General features: G+C 47.9%; 1 non-coding gene across 1 annotated transcript; it reads right to left on the reverse strand.

The window, feature by feature from the left end:
- Positions 1–16276: 16276 nt before the first annotated feature.
- LOC125449476 (U6 spliceosomal RNA) lies at positions 16277–16383 on the reverse strand. The gene has a single exon (XR_007246934.2). It is a non-coding gene; the product is annotated as a U6 spliceosomal RNA (small nuclear RNA).
- Between the last annotated feature and the right edge of the window lie 5893 nt (positions 16384–22276).

Here is a 22276-nt window from a genome sequence, read left to right on the forward strand (position 1 = left end):
GGCCACTAGGAGGCGCCCCCCCACCACCTCCTGAACTTGAGAGATGGTGAAGTTGCGCCCCCGCAGCAGAATAGCCAGGCCCGAGGAGCGACAGTCGTTACCCCCCGACCAGATCGAAGGCCCACAGGTCCAGGCGCCGGACCATTTCCCGTACCTGCCGAGGTGCGGTATCCCGCACTCCTGCAGAAACAGGAGGTCCGCCTTGATGGTGGTCAGGTAGGCCAATGTGGACACACATCTCGCGGTTGACTTGCCGCTGCGCACATTAATGCTCGCAATTCTTACCCCCATTGTGGGCAGTGACTGCAGTACCCTCCCCAAGTCCAAGGTCCAGCCCCTCCATCTGTCCCTTCATGCCCATTGCCCGGGCTAACTGCTGGACGCTCTCTGGGCTCAGGAAACCGTCTGTGCTGCCTTCCGGGTGGCATCCCCCCGTCAGGGGTGCGGAGGCAGGAGGGTCCGGCTCCGGATCAGGCTGGGGACGTGCTGTTTCCTCCTTCCCGCCTGGAATTTCCGGGGGGCCCTCCAGTGCTCCAGCGGCACTTGACTGGGTGTCGGAGTGAGCCTCAGGACGCCTCCCGTCACCTGGAAGCGGGGTGCTGCTTTCCTTCCTCCTCGAGACCTTTAACTTCTGCTTCGGGTGGGCCCTCTCCGAATCCTCCTCGTCAGAGGAGCTCTTATAGCCCCCCTGTAGCTGTCTCTTCCCTCCTGATTGTTGTGGTTCCTGGGCCCGTCGACGCACCTTCCTCCTCGCTTTCCGGACTGTAGTCCACTCCCCTGGGTCGCCTGTCGCCGCATCCATTGGCTCCGGGTTGTCGGGGGGGATCGGAGCCTGCAGGGGTGCTTTGCTGGCCTCGGGCCCATCCTGCAGGGCTGGGCCCTCCTGCACGGCCTGGCCCTCCTGCACATTAGTGGGGTCCTTGCTGGGCCCTGGTGCCTTCCTCTCCTCCGGGGGGGCTGGCCCCGCATTTCCCCTGCCGGCGACCTGGGCGTAGGTGGTACCCCGCCGCGGGCATGCCTTATAGAAGTGGCCCGCTTCCCCGCAAAGGTTGCAGCTTCTCTCTCGTGGGCAATCCTTTGCAAGGTGTCCCTCCTCCCTGCAGTTCCTGCAGATGGTGGCTTTGCAGTCGGCCGCCACGTGACCTGACCTACCACAGGCATGGCAGACTTTAGGTTGCCCTGCATAGGTCAGGTAGCCCCTGCTCCCGCCGATCGCGAAGCCGGACGGTGGGTGTGCGACATTCCCGTCTGCGCCCATCCTCAGCGTCACCTTGACCTGCCTCTTACTCGTCCAGATGCCAAAGGGGTCCACCATGTCAGTTAGGTCCCCTTCCACCTTCACATACCTTCCGAGGAAGGTCAGGACATCAACTGCTGGCACATGCGGGTTGTACATGTGTACGGTCACCATACGGCTCCTCTGTGCTGGCTTCACAAACAACGGGACAGCGGTCAATACAGAGAGGGGGCCCTCACCTCCTTTCTCCTTGAAAACCTCCAGGAAGCGCTCGCAAAGCTTGGCACTCCGGAAGGTCACATCGTAAAGACCCCCTCCGGGGAAATCCTGCAGGCAGTAAATGTCCGCAGCAGCAAACCCACAACAGTCCAACAGGACCCTCTTCACGAAGAAGGTGCGGTCCACAGGTGCACCTTCATCCATCTTCTTTCCAGAAACACGGATGGTGTTCCGGACCCCCTGACCTGGGGCACGAGCACTTGCCGCAGCCATCATTGCAGGTTGGCTGCTCCCCTGAACCAGCGTTAGGCCAAAGCCAGCATTAAGATCCACTGGTCGCAAGGGTGCACAGCCAACCCGACGTCCTCCTTTCACCTCCAAGACAGCACTCTCGTCCTCTCGGTCCACAAGAGAGTGGGTCTTTATTGTGTTCGAGATGTAAGCTGGTTCACTGAGCTGTAAGGTTTGTCCCCAGATGTTTTGTCACCATTCTAGGTAACATCAACAGTGAGCCTCTGACGAAGCTCTGGTGTTATGTCCCACTTTCTATTTATCTGGTTATGTTTCCTTGGGTTGGTGATGTCATTTCCCCGTTGGTGATGTCATTTCCTGTTCTTTTTCTCAGGGGATGGCAGATTGGCTCCAAATCAATGTATTTGTTGATGGACTTCCGGTTGGAATGCCATGCTTCTAGGAATTCTCGTGCGTGTCACAGTTTGGCTTATCCCAGGATGGATGTGTTGTCCCAGTCAAACTGGTGTCCTTCCTCATCTGGATGTAAGGATACTAGTGATAGTGGGTCATGTTGTTTTGTGACTAGTTGATGTTCATAGCCACAAAACGACATGACCCACTCTCACTAGTATCCTTACATACAGATGAGGAAGAACACCACTTTGATTGGGATAACACATCCATCCTAGGACAAGCCAAACAGAGACAGGCACAAGAATTCCTAGAAGCATGGCATTCCAACCGGAACGCCAACAACAAACACATTGATTTGGAGCCAATCTACCATCCTCTGAGAAAAAGAACAGGAAATGACATCACCAACACAGGAAATGGCATCACCAACCCAAGGAAACCTAAACAGATAAATAGAAAGTGGGACATAACACCAGCGCTTCACCGGGGGCCCACTGATGATGTTACCTAGAAGGGTGATGAATTGTTTGAAAATGAACCTTCCAGCTCAGTGAACCGGCTTACATCCGGAACAAAATAAAGACCCACGCCTTTGTGGACTGAGAAGTGGAGAGCGCGACTGTGTTGGAGGTGGAAGGAAGACGTCAGGTTGGCTGTGCACCCTTGCAACCGATGGATATTAATCTGGCTTCGGCCTACCGCTGGTTCAGGGGAGCAGCCAACCTGCAACAATGGCTGCGGCGTGTGCTCGTGCCCCAGTCAGGGAGTCCGGAATACCATCCGTGTTTCCGTGAAGAAGGTGGATGAAGGTGCACCTGTGGACCGCACCTTCTTCGTGAAGCGGGTCCTGTTGGACTGTTGTGGGTTTTCTGCTGCGGACATTTACTGCCTGCAGGATTTCCCTGGAGGAGGTTTCTACGATGTAACCTTCAGGAGTGCCAAGCTTTGTGAGCGCTTCCTGGAGGTTTTCAAGGAGAAAGGAGGTGAGGGGCCCCTCTCTGTACTGACCGCCGTACCACTGTTCGTGATGCCGGTGCAGAGGAGCCGTATGGTGACTGTACATATGTACAACCCGCATGTGCCAGCAGTTGATGTCCTGACCTTCCTCGGAAGGTACATGAAGGTGGAAGAGGACCTAACCAACATCATGGACCCTTTCGGGATCTGGACCAGTAAGAGGCAGGTCAGGGTGACGCTGAAGATGGGCGCGGATGGGAACATTGTACACCCACCATCCAGCTTTGCAATCAGTGGGAGCAAGGGCTACCTGACCGACGCAGGGCAACCCGAAGTCTGCCATGCCTGTGGTAGGTCAGGTCACATGGCGGCCGACTGCAAAGCCACCATCTGCAGGCAGGAGGGACACCTTGCAAAGGATTGCCCACAAGAAAAAAGCTGCAACCTTTGCGGGGAAGCGGGCCACCTCTATAGGGCATGTCCGCGGCGGGGGACCTCCTACGCCCAGGTCGCCAGCAGGGGCAATGCGGGAGGAGGAGAGGAAGGCCCCAGGCCCCTGAAACGACCCCGCTAATGTGCAGGAGGGCCAGGTCGTGCAGGAAGGCCCAGCCCCGCAGGATGGACCCGAGGCCAGCAAAGCACCCCTGCAGGCTCCGCTCCCCCCCCACCCCCGACAAACCGGAGTCGATGGAGGAGGTGACAGGTGACCCAGGGGAGTGGACGATGGTCCGGAAGGTGAGGAGGAAGGCGTGCCGGCAGGCTCCGGCACCGCAATCATCAGGCGGGAAGAGGCAGCTACAGGGGGGCTATAAGAGCTCGTCTGACGAGGGGGATTCGGAGGAGGCCTGCCCAAAGCAGAAGCTAAAGATCTCAAGGGAGATGGAAAGCAGCACCCTGATTCCAGGTGACGGGAGGCGTCCTGATGCTCCCTCCGACACCCAGCCACGCGCCGCTGGGGCCCTGGAGGGCCATCCGCAACCTTCAGGTGGGAAGCAGGAAACAGTGTGTCCCCAGCCTGACCTAGAGCTGGACTTTCCTGCCTCCATACCACTGACGGGGTGGATGCCACCCGGAAGGCAGCACAGACGGTTTCCAGACCCTGGAGAGCGTCCAGCAGTTCGCCAGGGCTACGGGAATGAAGGGACAGATGGAGGGGCCAGACCTTGGACTCGGGGAGGGTACTGCGGTCACTGCCCACAATGGGGGTTCAAGTTGCAAACATTAATGTGCGCAGCGTCGAGTCCACCGCAAGGTGTGTGTCCATGTTGGCCTACCTGACCACCGTCAAGGCAGACCTCCTGTTTCTGCAGGAGTGCGGGATACCACACCTCAGCAGGTGCGGGAAATGGTCGGGCGCCTGGACCTGTGGGCCTTCGATCTGGTTGGGGGTTAATGACTGTCGCTCCTCGGGCCTGGCTATTCTGCTGCGGGGGCGCAACTTCACCATCTCTCAAGTTCAGGAGGTGGTGGGGGCGCCTCCTAGTGGCTGATGTCACCTACAGGAATGCTCCCCTGAGGCTGATCAACGTGTACGCCCCAGCGGTACGGAACGAGCGGTTGGCCGTCCTACAGCGGCTTCCACCCCTGCTGGCTACGTTCAGGCCGGTCTAGGCGGAGACTTCAACTGCATCATTGATGCAGATGGAAGATCCAGCGTGGGGGCAGCGGGTGGGGGGAGTCAACTGGACGTCATGTCCAGATTCCTGCTGGGCACAGTGAAGGACGCCAAGTTGCTCGACGTCTTCGGCACCCCTGCAGACGGAGCGCAGCGGAGATACACCTGGACCCAGCCAGACGGGTCTATCCGCTCAGGAATAGACTTCCTGTTTGTGTCACGGGCGTTCTCGGTCAGGACCACTGGCGTCGAGCAGGCGTTCTTCTCTGACCACTGCCTCCTGCTGGCCGACAGTCACTTACAGGACGACCAGCAGGCCAGTAAGGGGACATGGAAGCTCAACACGACTCTGTTGACCCCAGAGAACGTTGAGGAGCTTAAGAGGGAATACGCCGGTTGGAGATCCGGTTTGAGTCTCCAGGCGACTGGTGTGAGACAGTGAAGGAGAACATCAAGAGGTTCTTTGTCCTCGAGGATGTTCGGAAGGCGAGAGAGAGGCGGGGAAAGCTGTCGCCACTCCAGAAAAGGATACAGAACCTGCTCGTTCTGCAGTTGCGGGGGGTCGATGTCACGGAGGACCTCCGTGAGGTGAGGGCCCAGCAAGCCTTGCTCTTCACCGCAGAGGCCCCCAGGATAATCTTCCGGTCCAGGGTCCACTCCATGGAGCAGGACGAGACGTGCTCGTGTTTCTTCTATCAGAAGTTGCTCAAAGAGAGCCCTGTGCTGAGCCGGCTGAAGGAGGACAACGGCTCGGTGATGTTGTCTCAGCCCGACATTTTGAGGATCAGCAGATCCTTGTCTGCCGGACTGTACAACGCGAAGCTCACAGAGAGTACGACCTCCGAGTCGTTCCCGTCGTCTACCACGGAGGTCTTGGACAATGTCACGATGGAGTCGCTGTACCGGCCAATATCCCTGGATGAGCTGACCAGAGCCCTCAAGTCCTTTGAGAGGAATAAGACTCCTGGGAGCGACAGCTTACCGGTCGAGCTGTATTCCACTCTGTGGGACCTGGTCGGCCAGGACCTGCTGGAAGTGTACGATAGTGCGCTTCAAGCAGGGGAAATGTGCGAGTCCATGAGGAAGGGCATCATCACCCTCATTTACAAGAGGAAGGGAGAGAGGGAATAAATTAGGAATTGGTGTCCCATTTCACTATTGAACGTGGACTACAAAATCCTGGCCAAGGTCATAGCCATCCGAGACAGGTCTGTCCTGGAGTCGGTGATTCACCCTGACCAAACCTGTGCTGTGCCGGGCAGGAAGATTGCTGAGAGCCTCGCGCTCATCAGGGATTCGATCGCCTACGTGCAGGACAGGAGGGTGGACACCTGCCTCGTCAGCCTGGACCAGGAGAAGGCTTTCGACAGGGTCTCTCATGCTGACATGAGGGACACTCTCTCCAAATTGGGGTTCGGGGTGAGATCCACAATTGGATCTGGCTGCTCTACACCAACGTCGTTAGCACAGTCTCGATCAACGGGTGGGAATCAGACAGTTTTCCCATCTCCAGCCTTGTTCGTGTGCTGTATGGAGCCGTTCACTGCATCCATCAGGAAGGACGTGAGCCTGAAGGGCATGACTATCCCTGGCAGCGGAGGCCTTCAGGTCAAGACCTCCCGTACATGGACGACGTCGCCGTCTTCTGCACCGTTCGTCGGTCGGTGAGTAGGTTGTTGGACATCTGCGGCCAGTTTGAACTGGCCTCGGGTGCCAAAGTCATTAGGGGTAAGAGCGAGGCCATGTTCTTCGGGAACTGGGACGACCGCTCCTTCATCCCCTTCACCGTCAGGACAGACTACCTGAAGGTGCTGGGTGTTTGGTTCGGTGGAGCTGGGGCATGCACCAAGACTTGGGAGGAGCATATTACCAAACTGAAGAAGAAGCTGGGCAGTTGGATGCACCGGTCCCTCTTCATCGCGGGTAAGAACCTGGTTGTCAGGTGCGAGGGGCTTTCCGTAGTGTTCTATGTGGCGCAGGCCTGGCCTATTCCCTGGACCTGCGCTGCTGCGGTCACCCGGGCCATCTTCCACTTCATTTGGTGGTCGAGGCTGGACCAGGTCCGCAGGGACACCATGTACAAAGACCTGGAAAATGGGGGAAAGGGTGTACCGAACGCCACCCTCACCCTGATGGCTACCTTTGTGTGCGGCTGCATCAAGCTGTGCGTAGATCCTCAGTACGCAAACACCATTTTCACTACTTCCTGAGGTTCTACCTGTCCCCGGTCTTGCGAAGGATGGGCCTGGCCTCATTGCCGCGGAACGCTCCAAGTAGTTGGACCGTCCCGTACCACCTGTCCTTCGTGGAGAAATTTTTGAAAGGAAACACCTTTGACCACAAGGCCGTCAGGCAGCGGTCAGCACGTAGTATCCTCGAGACCCTTCGGGAAAAGGAGAGGGTGGATCCCGTCGTGTGGTTCCCCACGCAGACTGCCAAAGTCGTTGGCAGAATGCCTCATCGCCAGAACTTTCAAACAAGCACAAGGACATTGCTTGGCTGACGGTGAGAGGGGCTCTGCCAGTGAGATCCTTTGTGCATGCCCGGAATCTCTGCGTCACCGCACGCTGCCCTCGAGGCGGCTGCGGGGGGATGAGTCTGTCGATCACCTCCTTCTGGAGTGTGCCTATGTGCAGGAGGTCTGGAGGGGGATGCAGAGGTATTTGTCGAGGTTCGTCCCAAGCAGCTCCATGACAAGGGACTCCGTGCTCTACGGGCTGTTTCCCAGGACACACACCGAGACCAACATCAACTGCGCCAGGAGGACCATCAATGTGGTGTAAGACACTCTTTGGTCTGCCCGCAACTTGCTGGTCTGCCAGCTGAAAAAACTGACCCCGACCGAATGTTGCAGACTGGCGAACTCCAAGGTGCAGGACTACATGCTGAGGGACGTGCTAAAGCTTGGGGCAGCCGCTGCTAAGGCGCGGTGGGGAAAGACCACTGTATGAAACCCCTCGTCCAGATTAGAAAAAAGGGCCCTATCTGGTCACTGGGCCCAGCTGGCACCTTCCCCAACTGGTCAGGGGGCCAACTGGGACTTTGCGGGGAGATGACTGCCGGGGTATTTTCTTTGCTTTGTTTTTTTTTCTTCTTTGTTTTGTTTTTGCCTTTAGTTGGTGTACGTACCCCCGGGTAACCCGGAGCGACTTACATGACTGGGTAGGTGTATAAATGTTTTTTTTGTACATTCTATGAATAAAGTATATTTTTTTCAAATAAAAATAAGTGACGAATCGTCTGAAAACTAACCTTCCAGCTCAGCGAGCAAACTCACATCCAGAAACTCAGCTTGAGCAACAAATCTTCTCAAAATTGATGGTGTTGTCCATAGTGAGGAGGATGGTCTCAAGCAATAGTCTGATGTTGATCAGCTGGGAAATTGGACAGAGTAATGGTAGATGGAACTTGATACCAATAGGTGCGTAGTAATGCATTTTGGGAGGTCTAATAAGAGAAAGATATACACAACAAATTGTAGAGCCTTAGCAAGTACTGAGAGAGAAAGGAACCTTGGTGGAAAACTCCAAAGATCCCTCAAGTTACCAACATAGGTCATAGCGTAGTAAAGTTATTCAGGATGATTGTCTTCATCACCCAGAGCATAACATATAGGAATGATGAAACATTGCTCAGGCAACAGATCAAATACTGCTCACTGTCCTGGTCACCACATTATTAGAAGGATATGATAGTACTTGAAATGATGCAGAGGAGATTCGTGAGACTGTTGCCTCGGATGGAAAAACTTTTACTAGATAGGCTGAGTTTGTTTTCCTTAGAGCAGAGGAGCCTGAGGAGGGATTTGATTAATTTTGAGAGGCATAGTCAGGGTAAATAATGAGAACTTTCTCCGTGGCAGACATGCCTAAAACCAGAGGGCGCATATTTAACGTGAGGAGTAAGTGTTTTAGACGAGACCTGAGAGAACTTTGCTTCACCTAGAGGATGGCAGAAATATGGAATGCAACGTCTAAGAGGATGGTGTGTATACAACATGTAAGAAACATCAGGATAAGCACTTAAAATGCCAGGGTAGAAATGGCTATGAACCAATAAATGGGATTAGTACAACATGATCTTTATTGGTTGGCACAGACATGGTGGGCCGAAGGGCTGGTTTTGATGCTGTGTGACTCTACATCAATAATTTGTTCAATACTGGCAAGGGTTCTAGGCTTAGCAATACATCACCTTGTAAATACAGATCCTTATTTTGCAGTCCCTCCATGGTGTTGCCTTCTCTGTTCCGATCAGATGAAAATAGTTTTAACAGATGGAACAGAAGAAAGATATTCCACAAAGTCTGATGATAGTCACAACCTAATATAGTAGGTGATTCTGTTAGATCTTAATGTGACCTTGCCTTTGATTTCCTGTCTGCAAATCCTTCTCATTTAATGCCTCGTAAAAGGAGTCTACAAAATCCTCCACTATGATTGCAAGATAGAAAATTCAGAAGAGACAAACATTTCTTTTGGTTTGAATAGAGGGTGGATACTGCAAGGAAGCGGGAGAGCTTTTGAAAAATATATTACGTCAGCTGACTTTTACCCAGAATATTAACCCCTGTAACTGGGTTTATGCTTACAAAAATTCAAGCACTGCAGTTACTTGTGAACTGGGTGTTGTCTTTGCAAGTGGGATGACTGAGCAAATCCTTTTCTCGTAGTAAAGACCGGAGGACAGTCTCTCCCCAGTATGAACTGCCTGCTGCACAGTAAGGTGGGAAGAACACTTGTAACCAGTCACACTGTGGGAGCACCTAAATAGCCTCTTGTCTGTGTAAATATCTCAATGGGAAATCAGTTCCCAGCTACCTTTAAAGCGCATCACAGAATATGGATATTTAAAAGGTCTGTCTTCAGTTTGAACTTGCTAATGTGCCAGAAGACTGGATAAATGAGTGAATCACTTCCCACACTTCGAACAGGCGAATGGTCTCTCCCCGCGTGACCTCAGTCACATATAGTGGGATTAGTTGATTGCCTGAACACAGGTCCTGCTTGAGAACATCTGACTCGCTTCTCCTCAGTGTGCACATGTTGTTAGCGTACCAGTTACCGAGTACTACTACAGCCGTTCCCATTATTAGGGCACTTAAACGATCGCTTCCCAGTGTGAGCTTGGTGGTGTATCAGCAGTTGGGATGATTGAGTGAATCCCTTCTCAAGTTAGGGATTGCACTGCAGCACAGTGGTTAACACTGCTGCCTGACAGCTCCAGGGCTGGGTCCAATTCCAAGATTGGATGACTGTGTGGAGTTTGCATGTTATTTCCATGTCTGTATGGGTTTCCTCCAGGTGCTCAAGCCTCCTTCCACTGTTCAAATATGTGGAGGTTAGCTGGATTAGTCATGATAAAGTGCAGAGTTATATGGATAAGTTAGGGGTCTAGGTCTAGTTGGGATGCTTGTAGGAGAGTCAGTACAGACTGAATGGGTCGAGGAGTCTCTTTGTGCACTGTGGGGATTCTGTGATTCTACTTGGAGCAGATGAATGGTCTCTCCCCAGTGTGACTACATTGATGAGTTTCCAGTTCAGATGGTGATCTATATCCAATTGCACTCTTCTCATATTCCAAATGGTTTGTCCCCAGTGTTGCTCAGCTTGTGTTTTGACTCATTACATGATCGACTGAAACCTTGTCCATGCAAAGAACATATGTATGGTTTCTCAACACTGTGAACCATGCTTTTCCCTTCCATTGTTTAAAATGCAGTGATATTCAGTTTACAATAATAAGTTGGGTGACTCTATCAAATCCTGATGTGATCTTTAGTTTCAATTCCTGCCCTCAGTGGCTCAGTGGTTAATTACTGCCTCACGGTGCCAGGGACCCGAGCTTGATTCCAGCCTTGGGTGACTGTGTGATGTTTGCACATTCTCCTCAAGACTGCGTGAATTTCCTCAGGGTGCTCCAGTTTCTTCCCACAGTTGAAAGATGTGTGGGTGGACTGGCCATGCTAAATTGCCCATAGCGTTGAAGGATGTACAGGCTAGGTGGGTTACCCATGAGAAATATAGGTACAGGGTAGAATAGGATGCAGTTTGGAGGGGCATCGTGGACTTGATGGGCTGAATGGCCTGCTCCAACACTGTAGGGATTCTTAAAATAAATCCTCCCCTCTGATAAAATGTAAATTATTTGAAATATTATTATTTCAGGGGAGGTAATAGCCTAGTGGTATCATCACGAGACTGTTAATCCAGAGACCCAGGAAATATTCTGGGGACCCAGTTTCAAATCTTGCTACGGTAGAGGAGGAATCTATTTTCATTAAAAATCCAATGATATTCAGTTTACAATATGAGATTAAGGTGAATCCTTTCTTGAGCACATTGAATGGTTGACATTTAGTGTGAAAAGCTGTATAATTTGTAAAATTATACATAGATCACAATGGCCTTTTATTTTATAATTGGTGCCTGATCAATACATCTACACACCTTCACAATACAGGTTCAATTACTCTTCCACAGACATGTTTATTTGTTTATTTGACATTTATTTATTGGAAAATGTATAACCTTCAGTTTGTGGATAATAATCAGAGGAAAGTTTTAAATCCGAACAAAAGTTTGTGATGAGTTATGTGCTGTATTCCTGATTGCATTTTTCCAATCTGTTATCTAACCTGGTGACCATTCTGATGCTGTCCAGGAGGAAATGCAGTCTCTTCAGATCTTTACTTGGTGTTCATGGCAGTGACGGATTTCATGATGAACCATGACATTGTATGATTTCTAGTGTATATTTTCCATTTAATGTGCTGTCCACCACTCCTGCAAAAACATTAACCTCTGTCTTAACTTATTTAGCAACTGACAGTTCGAGCTGGTTGACGGTCACTTTCAGTTTTGTTCAAATTGTCGCCATTTCATGATTGAAACAAAAAATAAATGCATGAATGTAACCATAGCGGTTGTTATTAGGAACAGTGTGTGCACTGAGTTGTTTAAATAAAAACTCTTACCTCACTTATGAACCAGATGTCAAAGTTGACTATATCCCAAGGCTGTGTACCATGAATGTAAAATTCTATACTTCTCCTGGATGGACAATATATGGCAAGTTTGATGGAATTACAACAACATGCTTTCCATTCTTCTTGATTTCACTGCTTATGCTCTGCTTATCTCATTGTTCATTTTACGTAAAAATTTTGTGCAAAGGACACTCGGTGACCACAACAAGGCAGAGATACAGCGAGAACAACGAATGGAGAACTGGGTGAAAGATCCTTAGACAGCACCTTCTAAACCCTCAACTGCTACTGTCTAGAAGGAGAATAGCAGCAGATATATCAGAATACCACCAGCTGCAAGTTTCCTGTCAAACCACCCACCTTCCTGATTTAGATATACATTACTGTTCATTTACTGTTGCTGTGTCAAAATCATAGATTTCCCTCTCACAGGGCATTATGAGTCAACCTACAGCACATGGATTTTAATGGTTCACAAAGGCAGCTCACCACTATCTTCTCAGGGTACTTAGATACGTGCAATAAATATTTTCACCTTTCAGACCACCATGCCATTTTTGTCTAATTCTGTTTGGTTGTAAATGATCAGTTTCCCTCTATTCCCTGCCTGTTCACGTGTCTGATTATGTGCCTTCTAAACACTGCTGTTGTATCTGCTTCCCTTGGCAGCGCGTCCAGGCCCCAAGAACTATCTGAATTAAAATCTTGCCGCACACATCTCCTTTAAACATTATCATTCCCGACTTAAACCTAAGTCCCTTAGGAGTTGATATTTCCACCCTGGCTGAAAAAGCCCTGACTATACACCTTACCTACGCTTCTCATAATTTTATATGCTTATAAAAATGTCACCTTTCATCCTCCAATGCTCTGGTGAAAAGAAGCCAAGTTTGTTCTCTCCTGATAGCTAATAAACTCCAACCCAGACAACATCCTGATAAACTCCTTTTGAAGTCTCTCCAAATATGGCCTCACATCCTATAATACGGCGACCAGAACTACACACAATACTCTAAATGTGGCCTAAATAAACTTTAATATAGCTGCAAGGTAACTTGCTAAATTTTACACTTAGTTAATGACTGATGAATGTAAACATGCCATACATCTTCTTCACCACCTTATCCACTTGTGTTGCCATTTCAGGGACCTATGGATTCTGACCTCAACACCTCTGTGTCTATCAGTGTTTCTTAGGGTTCTGCCATTTACTGTATCCATTGACTTTTGACCTCCCAAAATGCATCACCTCAACACTCGTCCAAATTAAACTTCAAATGTTATTTCTCTGCACAACATTCCAAATGATCTATATCCTGCTGAATCCTTTGACAACCTTCCACGTGACCCACAACTCCACCCAATTTCTTATCGCCTGCAACTTACTAATCAGACCACGTATATTTTCATCCAAGCCATTTATCCATATATTATAAACAACAGAGGTCCCAGCACTGATTTCTTCAGAGCACTGCTGGTTACAGAACTCCAGTCAGATAAACACTCCTCCAATCTGTGTCTGTATGACTAAGACAATTTTGTAGCAAACTTACCAACTCACTGTGGATCCTATGTGAGATAGTCTTCTGGACCAGCCTATCATGAAGGACGTTGTCAAACACTTTAGTTAAATCCACATAGGCAACATCTGTTGGCCTACCCTCATCAGTCATATTTGTCGCTTCCTCAAAAAATGCCATCAAACTTGTGAGACATGATTTCCCCACACAAAGCCATGCTGCCAATCCCTATTACCATTGTAATCCATTCTACAAATGTTCCTGATGAATTAACTGCCACTCGAGGGCTTCATATTGATCACATGTAGATCCTGTGTGCTTAGAATAGCAAACTAGATGCTCTGAATCAGATTGTGGTTGTAACCATTTTCCATTTCCAAACTGCATTTATGATTCATATGAGAATGTACGGCAACACAGGTCATGGTTAGCAGAGGCAAACATGGGCTCAGCCTGGTAATCAGGGGCCTTCTCTGAATTTCCATATTCTTAAAGCATAGCACAATACATCACAGGAACTGGCCCTTTGGCCAACAATGGTGTGCCAAACCTGACACCAAGTTAAACTAATGCCTCCTGTTTGCCCTTGGCCCATTTCCCTCCATTCCTTGCACATTTATATGCTTATGGGGCTAAAAGCCCCTATCATATCTGACTCCACTACCACCCTGACAGCACATTCTACACACCTGCTGTTGTATGGAAAAAACTTGCCCCCCAACATCTTATTTGAGCCTCCCCCCTCACCTTAGATGCATGCTCCATAATCTCCGCCATTCCAGAGAAAACAGCCCAAGTTTTTATAGCATCCCCTTATAGCTCAGAGGCTCTAATCCGAAAACCTCTTCTGCATCCTCTCCAAAGCCTCTGTATCATTCCTGTAATGTGGTTACCAGAACGAAGCGCAATACTCTAAGCATGGCCTAACTAAGATCTTATAAAACTGCAATTTTTTTTCCTTTATTCAGTCAGAGGATGAGGGCATCACTGGCCAGGCAGCATATATCCCTAATTGTCCAGAGGGCAGTTGAGTCAACCACATTGCTGTGGGTCTGGAGTCACATGTAGGCCGGACCTGGTAAAGGACATTAGTGAACCAGATTTGTTTTTACTGACAATTGACAATGGATTCACAGTCATTATTAGACTCTTAATTCCAGATATTTATTGAATTCAAATTCCACCATCTGCTATGGCAGGATTTGAATCCAAGACCCCAGAACATTATCTGAATCTCTGGATTAACAGTCCAGCGATAATACCACTAAGCCATCATCTCCCTGTGGCATCTTGACTCTCATACTCAGTATTGGTTTCTTCATGGCACTCCGCGTCAAGTCCATGAGCATCTGCACTTTCCCACATAGCTCTTTCATTTACAAACTTTACCTCACAACATTACCCACCACACTGAACCCCATACCGGAGCTTTACCATGCCAAGCATCATGCTGCGCAGTCGCCACATCAAAACCGGGGTTGCAGTGAACGATGATGACTCACACTTCTACAGTAACCCATATCCTTTGTCTCCCTCCATCACTAATATATTGATTTTCCCAATTCTTCCACAATTTCTGTCCAATTTGTTTTCAAGCAGGCTGTCCCCAGTGCCCAGAACTGACTTCCCCAACTTCGCAACTACTGCAGTGGGCCCTGAACTCCTGCTTGAGAATTTTATCAAACTGATCCCCAATGACAGGGCCAACATGGATTGATGAACATGAACAAATCTACTGGAGCATTTTGAAAATGTAACTAATAGTTAGTGTGGCCATATCTCTGAAATGCAGTGATATACATTCCCTGATTCTGATTGCCCCAAATGGCTGATTGACATTGTCAAAGTCCCTGGATTAGTATCGAATGTTGTGATGTGCCAGGATGTCCTGACTGAATCCTGTCTCTCTTGCCCTGAGAATTGATTCCCGAGACTTTGAGATATGGCCATTTGGCTGAAACACACAGTGTGGTTGCTGCTTTAGCTTCTGTTCCAAGAGCCGTTGATTGATGGCTTCTGATATCAGTGATAAGCTGCCTGGTTTATGTCGGCAAAAAACAACCAAGCAACACAGGAGCAATGTGAAACATTAGGTTCTGATTGAGGTGTCAAAGTGCAAAAAAGCCAAGGAAAGGCAGAGATGTTATGCCAGGTCCTGTCCAGAACACATCTTGGCCCTGAAATGCTTGTAGTGTTCTGAGAGCAATAGTGTCCTTTGTGGACAGGCAATTCTGCATCTTGACGTGGCACCTTTCTTTAGTTATTCATTCAAAAAGTATTTATTGGACTGGCTAATGTCAGAATTGGCTCTTGGAGTAATATGCCTCTGACTTGGTCTTTCGCGATACCACACGCAATTGTGTCCTGCTTCAGTGAATCAGTAATCTGATTAAACTCACAGGCCTTCGACTTGAGAAAATGAAACAGTCACATACACACTTATTGATGCAGGGTGCTCTTGCACTGTGGTGAAAACCATGTCTTTTCCTGGCTCACAGTGTTCTCAAAATCTCTCTTTCAATACATCCAACTCATTCTCATCATCGTCAAAATCATTGAATACTTTGATAGCTTCATCTTCTCCGTTTTATTTCTGAAATACCGTTTGCAAGGTAGAACAGGTGGGCGGCGTTGGTTTACTTCTGAAGCCATAAGTCGATATTCGGAGATGGTGTTGCTGGGAAGGCACAGCATGTACCAGGGATGAGGTGAAAACAAATGCTGAACGTGCAGAAAGAGAGGGCTGAATTGTGACCTTAGGACGAGTAGATTTGTACCAGGGTGAGTTTGAGTCGAGCGAAGGGTCTAGGCCGGAAACGTCAGCTTTTGTGCTCCTAAGATGCTGCTTGGCCTGCTGTGCTCATCCAGCTCCATGTTTTGTTATAGCGAATCCATCTGTGTGGTTTTGCAGAAAAGTCAAAGACTTGTACACAGACTCGACATAGGCAAGCGAATGAAGTTAACGAAGAGTGCACCATTCCCGGAGATGCTGCAATACCAGGGCAATGCATGGGATGGACAGAGCAAACCCCTATTCCAACTCCCAGCTCCAAAAGTCAGATTGGTATAGGGTTGCCCAATCACGGACATGCCAGACATTAATGCTAATAAGAACTGAGCATGTCATCCTTGCGCAGGGACCGTGCTAATCTTCTCTGTACCATTCCAATTTTATTCAATGATAAGAACAGAGATTAAATGTGATAGTAGTTAAATGGCTGAGAAGCAATAGGTGCGAGGATCTAGCCTCAGTTCCCAGTTCCTTCCTGTGTTTTCAGTCAGCCTGATTGTGTTCAGTGATCACTGCTGACAGCTTCACTGGTCCTCCCAAGTTTTCTAACCAGAGCAAACCACCAGCTTACACCGATATAGTAGGAACTGCCGATGCTGGAGAATCTGAGATAACAGGTGGAGAGCTGGATGAACACAGCAGGCCGAGCAGCATCAGAGGAGCAGGAAAGTTGACGTTTCAGGTCGAGACCCTTCTTCAGAAATGAGTTTACGCCTGTGGTTTCTTTTCCGTCTTTTCTGTGAAACTGCTTCAGTCATGTACATTGTCAGTAATGTACTAATTTGATGGGCTAAGCATACATCACTAACAAGTTTTATTAACCAGAGTTCAATATAGTGTGTACCTGTATAAACACTGCAGGTCAGGCAACAGAGGACTGTGAAAGTCAACATTTCGGGTTTGCACCCTTCATCTGGACACCAGCTTCACATTGACTCTGACTCCTAGTATCTGCAGTTTTTGGTATCTCCAAGCCTCGATAACCATTGTGTGTCTGGCAGAGGGTCAGTGAGATTGCAGCAAACAACTGGTAGAGAACTGCACTCAGAGAATGACCCAGCACACAAGGAGTTACTTCATTGTCTGCATCAGCTGTCTGTATGGGCAACTTCCCTAGCCCCACTAGCCATGCTTTTCCCAATGCCTTCTAAATCTCTCTTCAGATAATTATTTGACCCTCTTCTGAAATCCACAGTTGACTCTGTCCTCTCAGGCAGTACACAACTGATAGTAACCACTCACTGAAGGGCTTATTCACCCCAAACCCATCTATTTCTCTGATATGTGCAACTGCCTGTGATGTTGATGTGTCTGCAGCTGCCAAAGGGCCTGATTTTGTGCTGCTCCATTCTGTGTTCTAGACAAACTGAATGGTGAACAACACAAAAAATTCTTGCCTCTCTGCATGACGAATCATAGCAAATAATTGAAACAGGTTCTAATTCTGATCGAGTAATATCACTGTCAGGAAGGATTGGGTCACAATTATGAACAGAAATTCTTAGACTAATCCATCTGTCTTGGAATGTGTGAACTCTGATCCGCAAACCACTTCAAAAGCATCACCAACCCCTCCCTTCATGGAATTGAACAGCATTATTGTGGACATGAAGTTCAGTACAATGAATCAGCCACGAATGTTCAACTTTGACTCCAAACATTCCAGTTGCAATCTGGTAGCTGCTCAAACTTCATAGAATCATAGAGTTGTATAGCACCAAAACAGACTGTTCACTCCAACTCATCTGATATCCTAAATTAATCTAGTTCCATTTGCCAGCATTTGGCCCGTACCCCTCTAAACCCTCCCTATTCATATACGCATAAGGATGCTTTTTAAATGTTGTAATTGTACCAGCCTTCACCACTTCTTCTGGCAGCTCATTCCACATACACACCCTTTGTGTGAAAAAATGTTGCCCCTTTGAAACGTTTACATGTCAAATCGGTATAATTCCATCATCACGTGTTCTGTAATAGTTCTCAATCCATGTCAATTTGTTTGTCTTAGCAGCTTAGGCAGGGTCTGTCCATTGATGGTAATGCTCTGGGTTGGTCTGCTGGTAGCAACATTCAAGTTGCACCGCATTGACCGCTTCTGGCTGTCAGGTTTAGATACAACATTGATCAGACCAGGGTGTAGTGCGAGAAGAACCTTCTTTCACTAACAAAATAGATAGTGTCTGTTTGTCATATGTTACAAAACCACAATCTGTAAAGTTTTGTCCGGTCATTTCATCTGGAGATGACCAGTGATCTCCTCCTTGGTGACTCCTTGTTAAGTCAATTCTCTTTTGGGTAGCATTCATAATAATGATATGAGTAGGAGAATCTTTTAATGATATCCAGGTATCTTCATGGTATCTCCCAATACTGTAGACATTTTTTAAGGAATACATGTGAGTGTCTTCATGTTTGGGGATGTGTTACACTATCCCTTTGTGATGTCTGTTCCTCCTCAGTGTTCTCAGTCCCGAATACTCTACTAGCATAGGCTAAATTCCTTTGGTGTCCCAAGGAAGTCTTTTCTCTGATCTGTTCTCTCAATTGCTTATCAGTCACCTCATCGGGGACTTGGTACATATCCAATTTCAGCAGATTCATACTGAACATTGTCAACAACCAACTGGCATAGGTTTTGCATGTCTCTGCTGTATGTCCCTTTTCCAGATGTGTTAGCCAGTCGGTCCGTGAGTGACTCGGTCATATTTGGCAGAGAATTCAAAAATTCAATGGTGTTTAATGTAACCTGAGAGGGCTTTCTGCCTACCTGACTTGTTTTAGTCTGGACTTGATAGCCCCCATCTACAATTCTATGCGTCCTCTCCTGCAGACCCTGCTCATCCATTGTAGCTGTATCTAATGTGTTAACTGTCACTGTCACATGCTCTTGCTATTTCTAATAGTCCCCTCTGTTTCCTCTGCAGACATTTCTCTGACCTAAATTCCCTTCTACCTTGCTGTAATCCTAAGAAGTGGGAAAAATTATTTTGTGACAGTGGAACACCACTTGGGCACTTGCCCTTCTGTTGGGTCAGAAACTACCTGCATACATTTTTACTCTCAGCCCCCAATTGATGAGATCCTATTTGTGTGGGGAGTGAGCAGGCACTCAATCTTTACAGGATCCACAGATAATAACCCACATTCCTGTTTCATTAGCCCACGTTGCTGAATGGGTCCTAGCTATAAGTCCCCCCATTTCCTGACCATCTCAGTCTACCTGAAATGTAGGCACTCTGGAGATGTATCCTCTTCTTCTGTCCCTATCCCTGTCCTGGCCGGACGGCCCCCATGTTATACCTTGGGTCTCTACGTCAATAGTTGCTCATCATTGTTCCAAAAGGTAAACTCCCGCAATGGTCCCTTCCTCATTTTCGCATGCCCATATCTGAATGCATTTTGTCACATTCCCAATCTGCATCTAGCTTCTTCTACTCCGCTTCTGCTTCCTCTTTTTAGTGGTTGGGGTGGTGAGGGACTAATCCATATCAGTATTTGATATAGATGCTCCTGTATTAACATCATGCACTGCCAGCCCCCAAACAGTGCATCACTAAATATCCTTGGTTTCCTTACACCCCCCCCCCCCACCATCCACCCAACCCCTTGGGCCACTACTTTTGGGCATCTTGGCCTGAGTGAGGATATGTACATTGTCACTGGTGAGATTGTGTGTCTAAACTAATTCATCGGTTTTCCGGCAATAAGGCTCATTATTGTCATTTCTTTTTAAGGCTGGGAGTTCATTCGACAACGTCTGTCATTCTGCAAGGGTAAATGTTGGTTTAATTTCTGTCAATTGTCATAAAGTTGTACAGCATGGAAACAGACCCTAATCCGTGTTAACCAGGTATCACAAATTAATCTAGCCCTGTTTGCCATCATTTGGCCCATACCTCTCTAAACCCATACTATTCATGTATCCATTCAGATGCCTTTGAATGTTATAATTATACCAGACTCCACTACATCCTCTGGCAGTTCATTCCATACATGTACCACCCTCTGCATGAAAAAGTTGACCCTTAGGTGTCTTTTAAATCTTTCCCCTCTCAACTTAGATTTATGATGTCTAGTTTTGGGCTTCCTTACCCTGGGGAAAAGACCTTGGCTATTCACTCTATCCATTTCCCCTCATGATTTTATGAACCTCTATAAGGTCACCCCTCAGCCTCTGATACACAAGGGAAAATAACCCCAGCTTATTCAGCATCTCTCTACAGCTCAAAACCTCCAATTCCAACAACAGCCTTGTAAATCTCTTCTGCATCCTTTCAAGTTTCACAATGTCTTTTGTACGGCAACGAGATCAGAATTGAGTTTAGTATTCCAAAAATGGCCTAACCAACATCCTGTACAGCACAACATAGTCTCCTTACTCCTCTAATCATTGTATTTAGTACCTGTGCCATTTTCCAATTTTCTCAACTCCCCAGTTTTGGGGACAGTGGTGAATTGGAAGTATATCCTGCTCACCAACTGACAAACTGCCCCTCCCCGCCTATTTCCATGACTACTATGGGAAGTTGCACTCCCAGCTACAGTGTGGATCCGTGAGGTATCTGGGGAGACCCAGTGCTGTGCTCATAGTGAAGACACATTGCGTCTTACATTTCCAGCTGAAGACCTGCTTGTGAAAAGCGACTTCAGTTCATTCTCCAAAACTTAACCAGCTGAGCATTGAAATTCAGTGAGAACCACTAACGATCAATCAGTTATTCAGCTGTTTATTTTTAATTTTATATCCAACATGCTGCAATTCTCCATGGGAACATCTGGGCCAGCTTTCCAAACTGGGAATCTCAGTGTGAACAGCTGGAATTGTGCAGCTTTCTAAACTGGGAGTCTCAGTGTGAGCAGTTGATGGACAGCAGATTTACAGCTGTCATTTCTCAAACTTGACAGTGGGGATGAGCGAGTGGGTAAATGGACTATGGTGAGGAGGTGGGTGATTTTAGTGAAAGGTGTTTATAGAGAAGGCAAGAACTGATGTCGGGAGGTGGCTATTGATGGAGAGAGGAAGTTGTTGGTGAAGAGAGAGATGAGTTTATGGATTCAGGAGGGGAATGTTGATGGACGGATCGGGCTGTTGGTGGAGGGAGGATGATGTTAATTGAGGGCGAGCGTTGATTTGAGGGGATCAGTAGTCCTCCCCTTCCACAACATTTACAGGGTGCTCCCCCAATGCTAGCTGCTCCATGTAACACAGCTCACATTGACATTCAAACTCCTGGCCACAAATGAAAGTTGCCTAAGAGTGTAGACCAGTAACTAAGAATGTATGGCTGCATACTGCAGTCACTGGCCCAGGGAGAGGTACCCAGTCCACATCGCAGGTCAGGCTACTCCCTTGCTCCATGAGCATGCATTCCCCTGCCTCCCAGCATGAATGCTTCACCTTGTCCTGCCAATGCCTTGTAGTGGCACTTAGCAGAGACACACAACCAGGCTGGTGGTCATACTGATAAAACAGCATGGTAGGTTGTTGAGTAAGGTTAAATCTCACAGGATCCGGCAAACTAGCCAATTTGTCAGAAAATTAGCTTGGTAGTAGAAGTCAGAGGGAGCCCGGAGATGATTGTTTTTCAGACTGGAGGCCTGTGACCTGCAGTGAACTGGGTCCACTGTTATTTATCATTTATATAAATGATTTGGATTAGAATTTAGGAGGTATGTTAGGAAGTTTGTGAATGACATCAAGATTGGTGACATAGTGAGCAGTCAAGAAGATTATCTGAGAAGGCAGTGAGATCTTGATCGACTGGGCCACTGGGCCGGTGAATGGCAGATGGAGTTTAATTTAGATAAATGCAAGATGTTGCATTTTGGTAAGGCAAAACAGCTTTGAACTTACACTGTCAATGGTAGGCTCTAAGGAGTGTTATAGAACAAGGTAACCTAAGGGTACAGGTTCATAGCTCTTTGAAAATTGAATCACAGGTAGACAGGGTGGTGAAGAAGGCTTTTGACATGCTAGCTTTCATCAGTCAGAGCACTGAGTATTGGAGATGGGACAACTTGTTGCAGCTGCTAAAGACATTAGTGAGGCCACATTTGGAGTACTGGTTGTAGTCTGGTCACCCTATTGCAGAAAGGATATTACTAAACTAGAAAGAGTGCAGAAAAGACTTACTATGATGTTTCCTGGACTGGAAAGTTTGAGTTATAAGGAGAGGTTGGATAGGCTGGGACTTTTTCCCCTGAAGTGTAGGAAATTGAGAGGTGGCCTTAAGAAGTATATAAAATCATGACAGGTGTAGGTAAGGTAGATAACGGACAGCTTTTCCCCATGGTAGGG

Source organism: Stegostoma tigrinum, chromosome 42 (genome assembly GCF_030684315.1).
Source record: "Stegostoma tigrinum isolate sSteTig4 chromosome 42, sSteTig4.hap1, whole genome shotgun sequence".
NCBI lineage: Eukaryota > Metazoa > Chordata > Chondrichthyes > Orectolobiformes > Stegostomatidae > Stegostoma > Stegostoma tigrinum.